This window comes from Microcaecilia unicolor, chromosome 7 (assembly GCF_901765095.1).
Source record: "Microcaecilia unicolor chromosome 7, aMicUni1.1, whole genome shotgun sequence".
NCBI lineage: Eukaryota > Metazoa > Chordata > Amphibia > Gymnophiona > Siphonopidae > Microcaecilia > Microcaecilia unicolor.
This window is the reverse complement of record NC_044037.1, coordinates 59,709,815-59,728,446: the sequence shown is the minus strand read 5'-3', so window position 1 is coordinate 59,728,446 and position 18,632 is coordinate 59,709,815.

Below are 18,632 nucleotides of genomic sequence, written 5' to 3'. Positions count from 1 at the left end.
CATCCCCGATTCCCTCCGGTGGTCATCTGGTCAGTTGAGGCACCTTTTTGAGGCTTGGTCATTAACAAAAAGGGACCAAGTAAAGTCAGCCAAATGCTCATTAGGGCCGGCTTTCTTTTTTCCATTATCGGGCGAAGCCGGCCATCTCGTAACCACACCCCCGTCCCGCCTTCTGTACCCTGTCAACATGCCCCCTTGAAGTTTGGCCGGCTCCGCACCGGAAAGCAGTTGAAGCCGGCCAAAATCGGCTTTTGATAATACTGATTTGGCCGGGTTTAGGAGATGGCCGGCCATCCCCCGATTTGTGTCGGAAGATGGCCGGCGTTTTCGTTCGAAAATAAGCAGGACAGTGACTGTACTACCCAGTACTGCCCCTCTCACTGTTACTGTGACTCACAGTTATAGTGTCTCCTATTCCACTGCACCTTTTGCTGCTTCAGTCTGTCTTCTAATATAACTTGGCATCAAATTCATCCTGTGGCCATGTGATCTGACACTTCTGAGTTCCAGTGGCGTAGCAAGGGCAGGGCGATGGGGGCGGTCCGCCCCGGGTGCACGCTGCTGGGGGGGGGGGGGTGCAGAGAGCAGCCACGCGCCTGTCGGCTTCGCTGGCTCCCTCTGCCCCAGATAGGTTACTTCCTGTTCCGGGGCAGAGGGAGCCAGCGATGCCGACAGCCATGCAGCTGCTCCCTGCAGCTAGGAATGCACCCGGGGGTGGGGGTGTTGATGCGCCTGGGGTGTCATTGCGTCGGGGGGGGGGGGGGTCATTGCGCTGGGGGTGTTATTGCGTCGGGGGGGGGGGGTGTTGATGCGCCGGGGGTGTCATTTCGTCGGGGGGAGGGTGTCGTGCTGCACCCTGGGGGGGGGGGGGCGGATGCCGCTGCACCCGAGGGGGGGATGCGCAGTGGCAATCCGCCCCAGGTGGCAGCCAACCTAGGAACGCCACTGCTGAGTTCATAGTAAACTGTAGGAATCCCAGCCACAGTTCTGAAGCATTTTCTCTCACTGTAATAAATGTGTCTGACCAACCTACAAAAACATCATACAGATTACTGAACCACAAATAGTATGATCTACTTACAAAACATCACTCAAATTACTAGATAAAAGGCCTACTGAAATAATATTGTCTTTAACATAGACTTTAATTGCATTATAGACTGTATAGAGTGAACATGATATGCTAGCTCATTCCATGCCTTAGGAACAGCTACATACATTTTTAAAAAAAATCTTAAATCTTCAAGTCTAACCACATGAAAAGACGGTAAAGGTTAGTGCTGCTGAAAATAACCGATGGGCACCGAACTGAAAACCGGCTATTTTGGAGGCATATTGGGGATGGAGTCAGCACTTTAACAGCCAGGTTAACTGCATAAATAGAACCTATCTTTGGGGCCATTTTACTAAGCCACGTAAGCACCTTCGCATGCCTAACACATGCCAAAATGGAGTTACTGCACCGCATGGCTTCATTTTTGACATGCGTCCAATACATGTGGCTGCAAAATTATTTTTATTTCTGGACATGCACCAAGTGGCATTTGGCGTGCATAGGTCATTACCGCACGGTTACCGAATGAGACTTTACCGCTAGGTCAATGGCTGGCGGTAAGGTCGCAGACTCAAAATAGACGCGCGGCAATTTTGATTTTGCTGTACGTCCATTTTCGGCAAAATTTTTTTAAAAAAGGCCTTTTTTTACAGATTTGCTGAAAAATGGAATGGCGCACCCAAAACCCAAGCCTACACTACTGCAAGCCATTTTTCAGTGCACCTTCGTAAAAGGACCCCTTTATGCGGTAACCCACAGCCAGTTAAGTGCTCAATATCAGACATGGCTTGGCATTGAATTTCTGGGTTTAACTCCGCAGTCGGTCAGCTAAACACTGATCACTGCTGGCTGAATAACAGGCTCATTATCTCTGTTAATTGGAACCCAACTTTTGGTAACTTTACGCTCAGCGGATCACATTTGCAGACTATCTTCCTCTTTAGCCTTCTTGAATCTTATTCATTTGCAAGCATAGAGAACCTCACCCTTAAATTAACTACCTCACCATATTAATTTTCTCTTAAAGTCTATCAACCGCCATCAGTATCAGATGTAATACTACAAAGTCCACTATTAATTGACAAAGCTCAAATTCAAATAGTTAATGCTATAAAAATTATTGGGGTCATCACTGATGATCACCTGGACATTCAATTGCATATTTTATCCATTGAGCAATTTTATTTATTTATTTTTTTTAATTAAAGAAAATACGGTTAGGTCATATTGAGGGGCATAATCAAAAGGGACCGCCCATCTCTAAGGGCGGCCATCTCCGTGGACGGATCCGAGAAGGGGCAGTCCCGACCGTATTATCGAAAAAGATAGGTGCCATCTTTTGTTTCGATAATACGGTTGGGCCCGGCCAAATGTCAGAGATGGGCGGGTTTGAGATGGTCAGCATCGTTTTTCAGCGATAATGGAAACCGAAGGCGGCCATCTCAAAAACGAACAACTCCAAGGCATTTGGTCGTGGAAGGGGCCAGGATTCGTAGTGCACTGGCCCCCCTGACATGCCAGGACACCAACCGGGCACCCTAGGGGGCACTTTTAAAAATAAAAAAAGCATTAAAATACCTCCCAGGTGCATAGCTCCCTTACCTTGGGTGCTGAGCCCCCCAAATCCCCCCCAAAACCCACTACCCACAACTCTACACCATTACCATAGCCCTTATGGGTGAAAGGGGGCACCTACATATGGGTACAGTGGGTTTTGGGGGGGTTGGAGGGCTCACATTTACCACCACAAGTGTAACAGGTAGGGGGGTGGATGGGCCTGGATCCACCTGCCTGAAGTGCACTGCACCCACTAAAAACTGCTCCAGGGACCTGCATACTGTTGTCATGGAGCTGGGTATGACAATTGAGGCTGGCTTAAAGGCTGAAAAAAAAAGTTTTTAAAGTACTTTTTTTTTTGGTGGGAGGGGGTTAGTGACCACTGGGGGAGTCAGGGGAGGTCATCCCTGATTCCCTCTGGTGGTCATCTGGGCAGTTCGGGCACCTCTTTGGGACTTGGACCTAAAAAAAAAAGGGTCCAAAAAAAGTGACCTAAATTCTCGCTACAGGCACCCTTCTTTTTTCCATTATGGCCTGAAGCCGGTCATCTGTTAACCATTCCCATGCCCGCCCCTGTCCCACCTTCGCTACTATGCCGACATGCCCCCGTGAACTTTGTTCGTCTTCACGACAGAGTGCAGTTGAAAGCACCCAAAATCGGCTTTCGATTATACCAATTTGGGTGCCCTCGGGAGATGGGTGCCCATCTCCCGAAGATGGGCACCCTTCTCCTTTCGAAAATAAGCTGGATTTTGATTTTTAAAAAAAGACTCCATTTCTTTTGTTCCATTCCTTGGGTTTGGGACATTTAGAATATTGTAATGCTTTTTTTCCGGGGCCTTTGTGTGACCGACATCAAAATATTACAACTTATTTAAAATACTGACATTAAGATGATATCAGAAGTAAAACTCTGGGACCACGTTACTCCACTTCTTAAATCAGAACATTGGCAAGGATACCATATAAAAAATTGAATCATTAGTGCACAATATACAGAATACTTAATTATCCAAATTAAATGTTGTTGGATAACTGAAAATTTGGATAATAAAGACTCCACTGTATACAGTAATTTCCTTCCTCCCTCCTCCCCTGATGTCAAACGGCATATTCCACCCTCCTTTCCCCCTGAAGAGTAGCAGCAGCAGCCCCTTCCCAGACCTTCACTTACCCTTTCCACTAGACCCTCCCCCAGGCTTACCTCACAAGCCCTTGTGGTCCAGTGGTGTAGTCGAGACTGGAGCAATCCTCAGTTTCTACTTGCCATGCTGGCAATCTTTCAGAATGTCTTTCACAACCACTGTTGTTGTCTTACCTCAAAGAACGGACTTGTATACTCTGGTATGGTATCTACTTAAGTCTTGCTACATCATGACTTGCCCAAGGAGAGCAGACTTTCCTTGGATCTGCTGTACTCACAGAGGGATCAAAGTTTTGGTGGAACAATAAAGACCACAGTACAATTCCTTTGACAGGTAGAAACCTCAACCCCTGCTCCCCATGGGGGAGTAAAATCTCAGTCAAGCATACTTTTATAACAGTTCACTGCCTGTTTTGAAACCCCTCATCCTGACTCACATAACTTGGTGGGAGGGAGCCCCAGAATTGAAAGCTTCACCAATGGCAATGAAACAATAAACACAGTCACTTAGCTCCAATTATGGTTGATCTCACGTCCCTGTTGGTGCCCCATTCTTACCAGTTCAGTTCCATTGAAATATCCATTCCTAAAGTATTGAGGAATTTTTGAGCTTCAGCCAGCAGGGCTATAAGAATGACCTATAAGTGCATTCACTTTGCTGCCCCTCACTACCTCTCCACCCTCATCTCTCCCTACACTTCTTCCCAGGAACTCCGTTCACTAGACAAATCTATCCTAATTGCACCCTTCTCCTCCATCGCTAACTCCAGACTCCGTTCCTTTTATCTCGCCGCACCTTATGCCTGGAATAGACTTCCTGAGCCATTACGTCAACTCCATCCCTGGCCGCCTTCAAATCCGGGCTAAAGGCCTACCTGTTTGATGCTGCTTTTAATTCCTAACTTGTCACCTGCTTGTAACCTGTATCTTGTCTTCCTCTCTTCAATAGTCTCCTTTCCTTATGTGTCCTATCTGTCTGTCCTACCCTTATCCCTTATTTGTCCTGTCTGTCTGTCCTGATTTAGATTGTATGCTCTTTTGAGCAGGGACTGTCTTTTCTTCATGTTCAATTGTGAAGCGCTGCTTATGACTGGTAGCGCTGTAGAAATGATTTGTAGTAGTAGTTTTTGTAGTAGGGCAAACCACTGAGTGGAGCCTTTATGATGTATACAGAGGAGTGCCAGGAGCTGAAGGGAGATATTGACTTTCTTGTGAAAACATTTGGAGTATATTGGGGTAAATTCCCAATGCAGTGTTCCACTTTGGAAAAGTAATCTTGAATGAACAAATCTTTCTCATGAAGTATAGGCCGGACAAGTTTTGCAGCCTGCAAATACATCCTTTTTATGTGAAAAATTAAGGAACTTCACCATAGCTACCCTGGCCTGATTCACATTATGTCCACCCTCTGAGCACACTCAACAGACACAGGAAGCAAGCTGCCATCCAGCTTCAAAACACTTTGGGGTCCTTTTACTAAGGCGTGCTGAAAAATAGCTTGCGGTAATGTAGGTGCAGATTTGGGGCACGCACCGATCCATTTTTAAGCGCGCCTGTAAAAAAGACTTTTTTTGCCGAAAATATATGAGTGGCAAAATGAAAATTGCCGCACGCCCATTTTGGGTCTGAGACCTCACCATCAGCCATTGACCTGGCAGTAAAGACTCACGCGGTAACTAATCTCCGCAAACAAATCTTTTCCGGAGATGGGAAGGCGGTAGAACGAGAGGACATGAAATGAGATTGAAGGGGGGCAGACTCAGGAAAGATGTCAGGAAGTATTTTTTCACGGAGAGGGTGGTAGACGCTTGGAATGCCCTCCCGCGGGAGGTGGTGGAGATGAAAACGGTAACGGAGTTCAAACATGCGTGGGATATGCATAGAGGAATCCTGCGCAGAAGGAATGGATCCTCAGAAGCTTAGCTGAAATTGGGTGGCGGAGCAGGTGGGGGGAAGAGGGGGTGGTGGTTGGGATGCGGGAAATACTGCTGGGCAGACTTATATGGTCTGTGCCCTGAAAAGGACAGGTACAAATTCAAGGTAAGGTATACACATATGAGTTTGTCTTGGGCAGACTGGATGGACCATGCAGGTCTTTTTCTGCCGTCATCTACTATGTTACTCACGTTAACTGGGCGGTAATGACCTATGTGCACCAAATGTCACTTGGCACACGTCCGTTATGCGCACCCGAAAATAACAAATATTTTTCAGACGCACGTATCGGACGTGCGCCAAAAATAAAATTACCGCAAGAGCCACGTGGTAGTCTAGCGGTAATTCCATTTTGGCGCACATTGGGCACGCGTAGACGCTTACGTGGCTTAGTATATGGGCCCCTTTGTAGCCACATCTCAACATCTTTTAGAGTCTCTGAGGCCAAGATGCACTAAAAAATCGTTAAAGCCCTTACCTTACCGATTCCCTTAGCGAATCGGTAAGGAACGGGCATGCATCAAGGAAAAGGAATGCAAATGAGCTGCTTGTTGTAGCTCACTTGCATTCTCTATTCCATCGGTAAACAGTCGGCCAGTCGGCCGGTTGAGAATGCACAGAGCAGCCAAGCGTTATGCTGGCTGCTCTGCGCATGCCAAATATGCCTCTGTGCCGCCCGAAAGGAAGACACCGCGCCGCTCACCCCGTCCAAGGCCTGCTGCAGGAAGGCTCCGATGCAGCTCAATTGTAGCAGGAGAGTGCAGTTGAGGACGTCCATCCAAAAAGACGTCCTTTTTGGACGTCCCCCCCAATAATAAAAACGTCCTTTTTGGACGTGCTTCAGTCAGCTAAGAGACCTTGAAGTCTCTGAGCCAATTACAATGCATTTAGCTGAGCTAAAGTGCTGTGATTGGCTCAGAGACTTCCAGGTCTCTCAGCTGAGTGAAGGACGTCCAAAAAGGACGTTTTTATTATTGCGGGGGGGGGGGGGGAGGACGTTCTTTATGGACGTCCTTGACTAGCACTTGGCTTTCTTTTTTTTTCCCCTTCCACCGCCGACCCCCCCGAGGTCGGCGTCGCTGCTCTCCCTGCATTGAAATCACAGCTTCCCGCAGCCCCAGCCTCCCTGCCATCCTCCGTGCCTTGGGGCCCCGCCCCTGCCACCCCCCTGAGGTTGAGGTCATCGTCGTTGCCGCTGCTCCCCCCTCCACTCGCCCCCCCTCCGTCTGCCACCGGGATGGGCCCCCACTGCGCCTCTCACCTCTGTGTGAAGGCGCTGCAGCAGGCAACAGTAGATCGCTTCCCTTCGGGCCTCCCTCCTTCCGTCCCTGGCCCACCCTCGTCTGACATAGTTCTGCGAGGGCGGAACACAGGGAGGGAAGTAGGGAAGTCCGAAGGGAGGTGATCTGCTGTTGCCTTCTGCAGCACCTTCACACGGAGGTGAAAGGCGCTGTGAGGGCCTGGCCTGGTGGCAGATGGAGGGGGGGCGAGTAGAGGGGGGGAGCGGAGGTGGCGACGAGCACTTCAACCTCAGGGGGGCGGTGGGGGCGGGCCCCAGGGCGTGGAGGATGGTGGGGAAACCGGGGCTGCCTCCTATTGTATCTTTCAGGGATGGTATGGTTCTATTACCACCACCCCCACCCCCCCTTATTTTTGAAACATAAGACTTTTTGGATGGATGTCCTCAACTGCACTCTCCTGCTACAATCGAGCTGCATCGGAGCCTTCCTGCAGCAAGCCGTGGATGGGTGAGCGGCGCGGCGTCTTCCTTTCGAGCGGCACAGGTTTTTAGAAGGACGTCCAAAAAGAAAGTCTTTGGAGTGGGGGGGCGTTTCAGGTGAAGGACGTCCAAAAAGGACATCCCTGATGACATTTCTTTCTTCCGATTTGCCCCAACGAGAGATGTAGACCTCCCGTTTGTTTTTTTTCACGGTAAGGGGATCGGAAAACCGTAGTGCATCTCATTATAATAGCCTTGCAATAACCTTTGGATCATCTGCATTCCGTTTTCGTTAGCTGCTACCGTGATCGGAAAATGGCATTTAGTGCATGCCAGGGTTTACTACTTGCTCGTTAATGGCTCGTTACGTTTAGTGCATCTGGCCCTGAGAGTCCTACTATGTATTCATTACTCTGGTGCAAACAATTCTCTACATTTTCAAATTTATCTTCATACAGGCAAAAAGCTAGAGTCAAATGCTGCAGCTTAGCACCAGAAATCCATTGCTCTAAGCTGCAATCAATGTATTCATTGTCTCTAGATTGTTAACCATTCCCTTCATTTTTTTCACACAGCATGTCAATCTTTTTTCTAAAACTTGGACCAGCACCACAGTTACTCACACATGCAAGTGGCTCATGCATGGCATCTTCTCCTTCCTGCTCTATCAACCCACCATCATCTTAGTTTGTCTAGTCCACACCTGCCTTTGTTTTGTTGCTTCTGACACTAATCTGCCCAGACACTCACAACTAGATTCACACTATCTAGTGCAAGAGGGGAGAGTCAAAACAGGGCAGAAGGGCAGGTAAGTCCCAGAGCCCAGAAAAGACACATCCACCCAGCTCTCGAAAAAGAAAAACATCTAAAAAGTGTCATAAAGCACCATTTGGATGGATTTCTTCTAAAAACATCCAAATTGGTATTTTCAAAACCTGTTTTGCAGACATCTATGCATTTTGTCTGCAGTGTGTCCAAATCACAAGGGGGTGTGTCGGGGGCATTTCAAAGGTAGGATTAGGGCGGGCTTAGGGTGTGCCTAACACTTGGATGTTTTACAGCCATAACGGAACAAAACAAAAACATCTAGAGCAAAAACCAACGTTTTGGTCTAGACCTATTTTCAGAACAAATAAGGCATACAAAGGTGCCCTAAATGACCAGATGTCCACTGGAGGGAATCAAAGATGACTCCCTTACTCACCCAGTGGTTACTGACCTCCTTCCATTCCCCCCAAAATGTGAATAAAAATAGTACTCACCAGCCTCAATGACAGCTTCAGATGTTATAGCCAGACCTATTAGAGTAGCATGCAGGTCCTCAGAGTAGTGTACTGGTGGGTGCAGTGCACTGTAGACAGCTGGACCCAGGCCCATACCTCCCCCTGTGACACTTTTCCTGAAAACTGTGAGCCCTCCAAAACTCACTAAAACCCCACTGTACCCGCAAATAGGTGCCCCCTTTACCCATAAGGGCTATTATGGTGGTGTGTAGTTGGGGGTAGTGGGTGGGTTTGGAGGGTTCAACAGACAGGAAAAGGGAGCAACGGTGAGATGTGTACCCGGAAGCATTTATATGAAGTCCACAGCAGTGCCCCATTGTTCTCCTGAGTTATCTGGGGGGCAAGTCTGCTAAAAATGGCTTGATTTTCTACATTTTTTAACTTGTACATTTTTTTTTTAAATGGCCTGAAAGATAAACGTACAGAGCAGAAAACCTTGCTACAAACAGTACTTTCGGGAAAAAAAAAGATAGACGTTTTGCGGTTTTGAAATTGGTCAAGTTTTCTACTGGGATTTTGGATGTTTAGTGCAAAACGTCCAAAGTCCGACTTAGAGATCATATTGAAAATGCCCTCCATATGACCTTGCTATTTTTATAATAAATCTTTAGTAACATAAAAATGTCCCTCAGCTCTCTCATGGCCAGATAATTACCGATAACCTAGACGGGAAAAGTGGCAAATCTTCCCTAAGCAAGTAAAGCTGTTTCTTCCCCACAGCCTCAGCATATCTACCATTAGCCCTGCTGTCTATGCAACAATCGCTAAAGCAAGGGCTTTTCAATAAGTTTTTTTTTACACTGGTTACATACGTTTGAATACAGTGAGACTCCTAACTAATCTTTGGCATTACCTTAGTTTCAAATAATATGGTAATTGATCATCCTGGTGAAATTTAATTCTAACACCTACCAAATGTCATTTCTAAAGTATGACTTAGGAGGATTAGAGTAGATTGTAAATTCTCACATCATTATGTGTTTTCACTCCCTCCCTTTGCTTAATAATTCTGTCAGATTCTTTTCTGGGATATTCTCCTTTCTTACATTAATGTGTATATATTAATAGTTTCCAGTCTCTTTTGGAGATCTGATTCAAAGAATGCATCACTTTGAATGGTCCACTAGACTGGTAATTTGTTGAGAAAGAAACAACTGTATCCCTCAGTGTTTTCATTTCCTGCTTATTGCCTCCCACTTTCAAATGTTAGAAGAAATGTTTAATACTCAGTTGCCAATGATCAGAAGCCCCGTGCAGTTCCAAACAGCACTCTAAAAATAATGCTGGAACAGCACAGGACTATAAAATCCCTATGATCAAAGTTAATAGCATGCAAATTTATGCACAATATTAACTCTGATCATAGGGGTACTGCTATGGGAGGATTATGCCTGGGCATATGCCGCCCAAGGCACAATCCTCCTACAGAAGTTGTTGAACAGGTCTGGGCTGTCAAACAGCCCGGACCTGTCAAACAGCAGAAGAGGTTTGACAGGCCTGAGATTTTCTCCTGGTCCTGTTAAATCTAAGTCCGCCCCCAAACACAAAGCCTGGAGGTCCAGTGGACCTCCAAGCCCCCCCTCCCCAAACACTAGTGAACCTTGGTGATCCAGTGGCATAGCTAGCCCCCTCCACCACTGAAAAAAATGGTCTGGTGGTCTAGTGGGACTGATAGCCCTCCTTGCCTTCCTCTCTCCCTCCCAGCACCCCCCCCCCCCCATGGCCTACCTCATTGTCCTTAGTTGGAGGAGGGAGGGATTAGCACTCCCTCCATCCTTTTTGGGCACCTCCTCAAAATGGTGGAACCCTGCCCTGCCCATTGCATCCTGGGATGTGCTCGTTGGTGCTTAACCCTTATATGGAAGTTAAGCCCTGCCCTGCACATCCCAGGATGCAAAGACAAGGCGCCACAATTTTGAGATGAAGCCCGAAGAGGAGAGAGGGAGGGAGTCCTAGTCTCTCCCTCCTCCAACTACAGATAATGAGGTAGGCCGCTGGGGTGGGGGGGGGGGGAGTGCCAGGAAGGATGGAGGAAGGGAAGAAGGGCAGGCTAGCAGTCCCACTGTTATTTTTTTCAATGTTGGGTGGAGGAGCTAGCGGTCTCACTGGACCAACAGGGTTTTTTTAGTATTTGGAGAGGTGGGCTTAGGTTTGACAGGTCCGGGAGAAAATCCCAGACCTGTCAAACCTCTTCAGTCGGTCTCCCCCATTCTTCCCTTGCTGGCAAGCCTTAACGCCAGCTCTGAGCAGGCATAGGGTTTGCAGTGGAAGCAATGCCCTTGTTTGGCGCACTGCCTGCTGATCATTAGGGAGGAATGCGGAAGACCCTCATTTGTATGTATTTGCATGCAATTAGCAATCAGAGCTTGCGACTGTGTTGTTTCACGCACTCACTGGCTCTGATCCAGGGGCATAGGGAAACGCGGGTACTAGCCCTGCACTAATGGCCTCTAGCTCCTTCATTTGCTTCTGATCAGTGACCTGAAAGTGTTCTTAGTCTGTTGTATTTCCTGGTAAAGTGGGGAGTGGAATTTTAAAAAGGATGTCCAACTCAGAATATGGATGTCCAAGTCTGTATGTCAGATATGGACATCTATCTCTCATGTATTTTAGTACAGGATCTGTTGACATACAGCCTGTTCTAAAATACATGAGAAATGGAGGTCCAAGTGCTGGCTACATGCAACATGAACATACATTTAACAAACTGAAATGTCTAAACTATGAATGGGGCAAAACAAGGGACATGGACATCTTTGTGGTAGCAATGACCACACATACATCCATGTGAAGGAGTAGCCTAATAGAACAGCCAGGTGAAATCAAGAAGAGAGGTTGTTGATTCATGGCAGATTTTTGTAATTTTTGTTGCTTTTTTTTTTGTGAGTTCTTCAAGGACAGAAAAATATCTGTTGTGAGTACCTTGCTCCGTTCAGTGGAGAACTGCTCAATTGGAGCACTTTCTGTAACCTAGATATGCCAAGTACCAGGTCTAAATATGGACATCCATCTTTTTGAGCATGAACATCCCTTCCACTTCTGCAATTGGAATTGGACATCCAACTTTTGGCCCTTCCCTTGTCTTGCCCAAAACATACCTAGTCCACACTCCCTTGCCATATGGAGATATAACAGTTTTAGATGTTCATATCCTGGCTTTATAAAATCAGCATATGTATGTCTAAACAATGTTTTTCAGATGCCCAAAACATGAATAGAGTTTCTAAAATAAGCACTAGTGTCATCACTTTCACCTCTACTATCAAATTCAGAGCCCTTTTGCTAAAGTGAACTGAAATCTGGGCTTAGTATTTTTTTAACATTTTATTGTCCCACTCTAAGCCTAGATGTTTTAGAAATATATATTTTTACTGAGGTCATTCATGTAGCCATTAGCATGCAGACTACCTGCTTGGGTTAATCAATTGTCCAGTTAGCATGTGTGCTAATCAAAATGTACTAGCCAGAAACTGCAGGTATACCCAATCTCCATCATGACACACCTCCTCCAAAAATATTTTTTTAAAATAGTTGACGCACGCTTAGTGCACAACAGGGAAATTACTGCAAAAAGCTGTTATGTGTTTTGGGGTTAGTCTTATCTCATACACTAACTGCACATTAGAGCTTAATGCCCTTTTGTAAAAGGGCCCCAGAGACAGACTTAACATTACAGAAGTTGGAACATTTGTATTCCATATAAGAAAACTTGTAAATGTCAGTTCCTGTGGCACCTTCAATGAAAACCAAGGATACACTTGAGTTCTACAGGTTCATTGATATTAGAAGGGGATTGTTTGCATTAGGCCCAGGTCTGGTGTGATTAAACAGGCAAAAGGATGGTAAATGTCTACTCAATGTCCTTCTATTCCTCTCTTTTGCTAGGGGCAGAGATAGCACTGGTGCAGGTTCAGCAGAAGTACACTGCTTCCCTGCTTGTTTCTTTTCTCCCACCTACAGAAAACCAGTCTAACAATGGTGTTGTTTCTCTTCTTTCCAGTTGCATGTCTTCTGCAAACTGGAAGTCTGTGTTAGAGGAAGCAACTGACCAAAGCCACACAGCACAGTAAAAAATGACTCTTGGATCTATACAGGAAAGGGGAAGGTGTTAAATAAGGAGGTAATCAAATACCTTGTCAACCTTCACAGAGAAATCCATCTTTTAGGAGTCTATATGGAAAACATATAGAAACTGGATTTAGATGCACATAGATAAAAGTAGATATATAATTAATATTTTCAATTCAACTTTTGATTAGAGCAAAATTCCTGAACAGTTCATTCATATTATATTGTGATATCAAAATGTTTCTCATTCTACAGTGATCAACTTCTGATGATCTAACAGCTTCACTGAGACAGATTTCATTAGAACTGCATTCTGTAGAATTTAATTTGAATAAATCCAATTATATTCTGTTAATGAGACCACTAAATGTTAATGTCCTCTTTAATGAGGAGTAAAATACACTCAAAAACAAACTGAACAACTATCTTTGCCCAGAGGTCTTTAGGGATTAATGTTGTTAATTGTTTAATGCAAGAAAGAAAACCAGATGTTCAAGATACTATTCACTTAATGGTGCCTTTTAACAAGTTGAACAGCACTTTGAAAAAGTATACAGAATATTACAATTGTATTTTGTTTTTCAAATGAGGAGAGTTTAATTTGCAGTAATGACTAATGTTTTAAGATCACTTCAGTGCAAACATGTGACCACTCTCTCACTGCTTTCTACTTATTTTTGCTGCTGCCCCTGGGTCTTAGACCTTGTTGAAAGCCTATTTCAACCTCTGTATTTCTTGCTGCTGTTCTGGAGCTTTGACCTCACTAGACGCCTGAGTCACTCTACCAGTTTCTTGTTGTCTCCAGGGTTCAGGCCTCACTGTAAACTTAAACCACTCTCTGCCTGTTTCTTACCACTGGCTCTGGGGATTCAGGCCCAGATGCATCAACCAAACGTTAAAAAATAAGAATCGTAAAAGTGCTTAACGATTTTTTAAAAATGAGGCATGCACTACAAAAACACTCCAGAAATGTTCGAATCAGTATTGAAAAGTAGGATGTATCACAGAATCGTTAAACACGTCGTTAATCAGCGCCTAAAGCATGCGCAGAGCAGCCCAAGCGTTATGCTGGCTGCTCTGCGCATGCCACAAAGGCCCAGCTGTCAAAACAAAAAAAAAAAACCCCACAAACATGTGTGTTTCGGGAGGGGGCAAAGGCACTCGCCATGAGCGTCCTGTATGTACGCCTTGCCCCCCCCCCCCCCCGCTGCTCCCCGCTTCCCCTTCCCCCCCCCCCCCCCCCCGGCATGAAAAATTTCCAATTTTAGCAGCCCCGGGCGGGCCTCCTCCTTTCCTGTATTCTCCCACACTAGCTCTGCCTCCTGCCATGCTCCGGTCCCGTGCCCCGCCCCCGCCGCCCCCCTTTGGTCGTGGCTGCCTCTCCCCCCGTCCAACGACCCCCCCCTTTGCCTTACCGGCCCGTGCAGCACCTCTCACCTCTGCTGCATGGGCAAGAACAGCTGATCGGGGAGTCAGAAGGCCTACTCAGACGTCCCTTCTTTCTTCCTGGGCCCGCCCTCCTCTGACGTAGGTAAACATCAATAAAACAAACCAAGAGCCAGATGCACAAAGGTGCTGTTAAGAATCCGTCTGCATTTCCAAATTGGTAAACATTTACTGATTTAGAAACACAGAGGTATTCACAAAGAAAATTGCTTGCAAATGAGCTGCTCCTTGCTTTTGCGACCCAGCTCATTTGCATAAGATATGGGGGAAGCCAGTCTGTGAGCTGAGCATGCACAGAACAGTCAATTGCTATGCGTGGCTGCTATGCACATGCTACAGACGGCTCTCATACACGCAGACAAGCTGCGTGTATGAAAACAGTAGATGTAGCCCCCCCCCTTTTTTTTTGCAAGCGCAAAAGTGCGTTTTGCTTTTTTCTTTGAATGGACAGACCTGTGTTGGGCTCCCTGCCTTCCCGCTGTTGGGAAAAAGTGGAAAAAGCCAAGAATATGCTCGCTGCTGCTCTCGGCTCTGGGCTCTGAGGAATCAGCATCAGGGCTTGGTTCCACCCCCAGCTGTTCCTGCTGCTTCCTTCTATTGGCCGGCTGACATTCTGGAACGCCCATTTCCCTGAAGATGGACTCTCATTGGCTGGCTGCTGTCCCAACTCCTCCCTGTAGGGCTTCTCTGATGACATCACTCTAGAGCTGTGAGCTGATTGGATCTGAACTTCCTGGTGTCCCCCTCCAGTAGTGAGTGGACGGGACATTTCTGGCTGACACTGAGGAGCATAATCGAACGGAAACACCTATCTCCATGGGCGTTTATCTCCGAGAACGGGTCTGTGAAGGGGCGGGCCAAACCGAATTTTCGAAAAAATGGACATTTTTGAGCTGGGCGTTTGTTTGTTTTTAGCGATAATGGAAACTAAAAACGCCCAGCTCAAAAACGTCCTAATCCGAGCCATTTGGTTGTGGGAGGGGCCAGGATTGGTAGTACACTGGCCCCCCTGATATGCCAGGACACCAACTGGGCACCCTAGGTCAGTGCGGTGGACTTCAGAAAAAGCTCCCACATGCATAGCTCCCTTACCACGGGTGCTGAGCTCCCAACCCCCCTCCCCCAAAACCCACTACCCACAAATGTACAACACTACCATAGCTCTTAGGGGTGAAGGGGGCACCTACATGTGGGTACAGTGGGTTTTGGATGCCTCCCATTTACCAGCACAAGTGTTACAGGTGGGGGGGGGGGGGATGGGCCTGGGGCCACCTGGCTGAAGTGCACTGCGGTACCCACTAAAAGTGCTCCAGGGACCTGCATACACGCAGGCCTCTAGAACTGGTTGCTGCTATATAACATTGGCACACCAGTTGACACCTGAAGACTAATCTCTCCGAAAACGTCCTTTATTGGAATAACTGCATTTACTCACAGTTAACTGCAGATCAGAGGTTGTGCCCCATTGGCAACGAGTCTCCCTGGTACTGAGATGAGCAGTAGGTCAGAGCTGGCAGAATGCTGTACAATGCCCTCTTTCAGCCACATTCAAGGGAAGAACTAAGTTCTGTAACGTGGCTAACACAGGAAAGGGAACTAAAACTGGCTTACAAAAATGGCCACTACAATAGGAAACACAACAGGGCACACTCTGACCCAGTAGGCAGGGGGAAAAGCACCATGGGAGAAGAGCCTACCAACTACCAACATCGTGAGACTATAACACAAGCTAATGAAATCACAGAGCCCAATACCCTACACCCACCACAATGCAATGCTGATGTGACCCTGTACTGCACCCGAGAGCCACATCTGACCCAGGGAAAGGCTATGAGAGGATCGAACACATTCTGCTGTCATGGAGGTGGGTACGGCATTTGAGGCTCGCATAGAGGCTGGAAAAAAGTTTGTAAAGTGGGGGGGGGGGGGGTTTGGTGGGAGGGGGTTAGTGACCACTGGGGGAGTCCGGGGAGGTCATCCCCGATTCCCTCCAGTGGTCATCTGGGCAGTTGGAGCACTTTTTTGGGACTTGTTCGTGAAAAAAAAGGGTCCAAAAAGAGTGACCCAAAATCACGGTAAAAACGCCTTTTTTTTTTCGATTATCAGCTAAAGACGCCCATCTCTCCTCGGCTGATAACCACGCCCCAGTTCCGCCTCCACCACGCCTCCGACACGCCCCCGTCAACTTTATTCATTGCATTCTGTTTTCATTAGCTGCTACCGTGACAGGAAAATGGCTCGGAGAACCCTTTTATGTATGTCCCAGTTAACTACTTGCACGCTAAACCGGCAAGAACTAGTTTAAAAACCACGTTGTTGGCTCATTAAGTTTAGTGCATCTGGCCCCAAATTAGGACACAGGAAGGTGCTGGAAGAGAAAATTCAGGTATATAAACAAAAAGGGACAAACACTCACACTCAGGACATACAGACACAGAACACACACACACAATCAGATATCCAGACATTTTGGACACATATACAGGAGAGGGACACACCTCTTCATACCTACAGACCTTCATGCACGGATAGCTATTCCAAACACACACCAATCCTCAGCCACCGATAGATAGGCAGATGATCATAAGCAAACACAGGCAGGGTTAGGGTACAGACATTAACACTAGCCACGTCTCCCTGTTTGTAAAACGGGGAGAGGAATGAAACTAAATTGGTTATATATTTTATTGTAACTCAGGAAAACAAATGTCATTTACATTGATAATTCAATAAATTATTCTTTTTATTTAGGTTATGGGTATGTGTAAGGTTCAAATCCGTTTAACAAATTCAATATTTTTTTAGTACATCAACAACTCAACAGATCAACTTCTTCAACTTTTTATCAGATAAGTATAATTTGACTTTAGCAAAATCATTAACTAAATATGCATTTAATCTTAAAATTTTGTCTAAACATTCCCCTCTTCTATAAGAATTGATTCTTTGTTATTATTTCTTTTTCAGGTCCCTCATCCATCAAGCAGGTAAGTATAGTTTGCATTTTTTTCTCCCTTTTCTTCTTGTAGGTATATCATGGCTCACATCACCAAATCGCAAAGACAAATTAGATAAGTATATTTTACTAATCTAACAAAATTTTCTTCTCTAATATATATAACACAACAGTACAGTATTTCTTACATTCTCAACAACTGTAAGAGCTGATTCTTTGTTTTGTGTTTTCTTTTGCAGGAACTTCTTCAAGGAAAAATAAGGTAAGTATTATAAGTCAATGTTTTTAAACAGGGCCCGGTTGATTCTGGCTGATATATTAAAGGATACTCCTCTCCAGCACTTTTGTATGAATCTCTCTCTCTTTTATTGTTGGGTACCGGTACCGTGCTGTTTTTCTTTTCAAGATGATAGCAGGTATACTGCAGGCAGGAACTGGAACTCCTCCGAAGGACCTACTACTCTAAGCTGTAACCAACTTAATAAGAAAAACCTTAAACCTTTTCTATCCAGTCCACTCATATTAATATGCAGTGGCTCATTATAATTATTCCTTTCCCTATCTAGCTATTCCCAGGTAAAATAAAATATGATTAAACATCCCTATCTAAACCCTCCCAAACCAATAAATTCCCAAAAATGTTTCACAATTTAATATAAGCACTAGGATTATTAAATCCTATGTGTTGAGTTTTTTTTCTCTCTCTCTGCAGCAGATCACCGCTCTTTCAGAGACAGGGGTATTATAATCATGAGATTTTTTTTTTCCCTCTTCTTTAAATTGATGAAGTTCACAATTACTGGGGTGATTATTTAGTTAAACCTTGTCGCAAGGCAGATAACCCCTCACAGAAGTATTTTGAAACTCACACCAGTTCCTTACAAGTTCACTTCTATTAGTGAGCCAGACTGGTACTGCGCCCAAATATTTTATTTATCAAAGACACTTCTAACATATGAAGTTAAATTAAGATTCAGGCAACAGCTTTCCCATCCAAACCAAAATCACTTGCCTAAAGCCTCCTGACAACATGCGAGCGGCTTTTAAAATTAAGTTTTCCTATTGCAGACACACACCAATATTTTTAATTGACTACCCAAACCTCTCAAAACTCAATTTAAATGTATTTCTAGGCTGAATTGCGCAGGGACCACTTTTACAGGTCTGCACAGCCTTTAGCTTACCTCCCAACTGCCAACTGCCCCGTTTAGAATCTGATGACATCTCTGCCAGAGCTCGAGCTCTAAGCACGAGCTCATGCCCCAACACCATGCCACAAAACCCCCAAAACAGACTTTTAAACTAAATTACACATTTCTTAATATTTAACATACATTTGCTTTTAAAATAGCATAAATTCAGTACCTTTTTTTCCTTAGTGTCCGTAAAAATCTTCATTTTCTGTCCCGAGCACGAGCCAGCCTCTGGCTCGTGCAATCAGCTGTTCTCTCCCTCCTCATCCTTCCCGG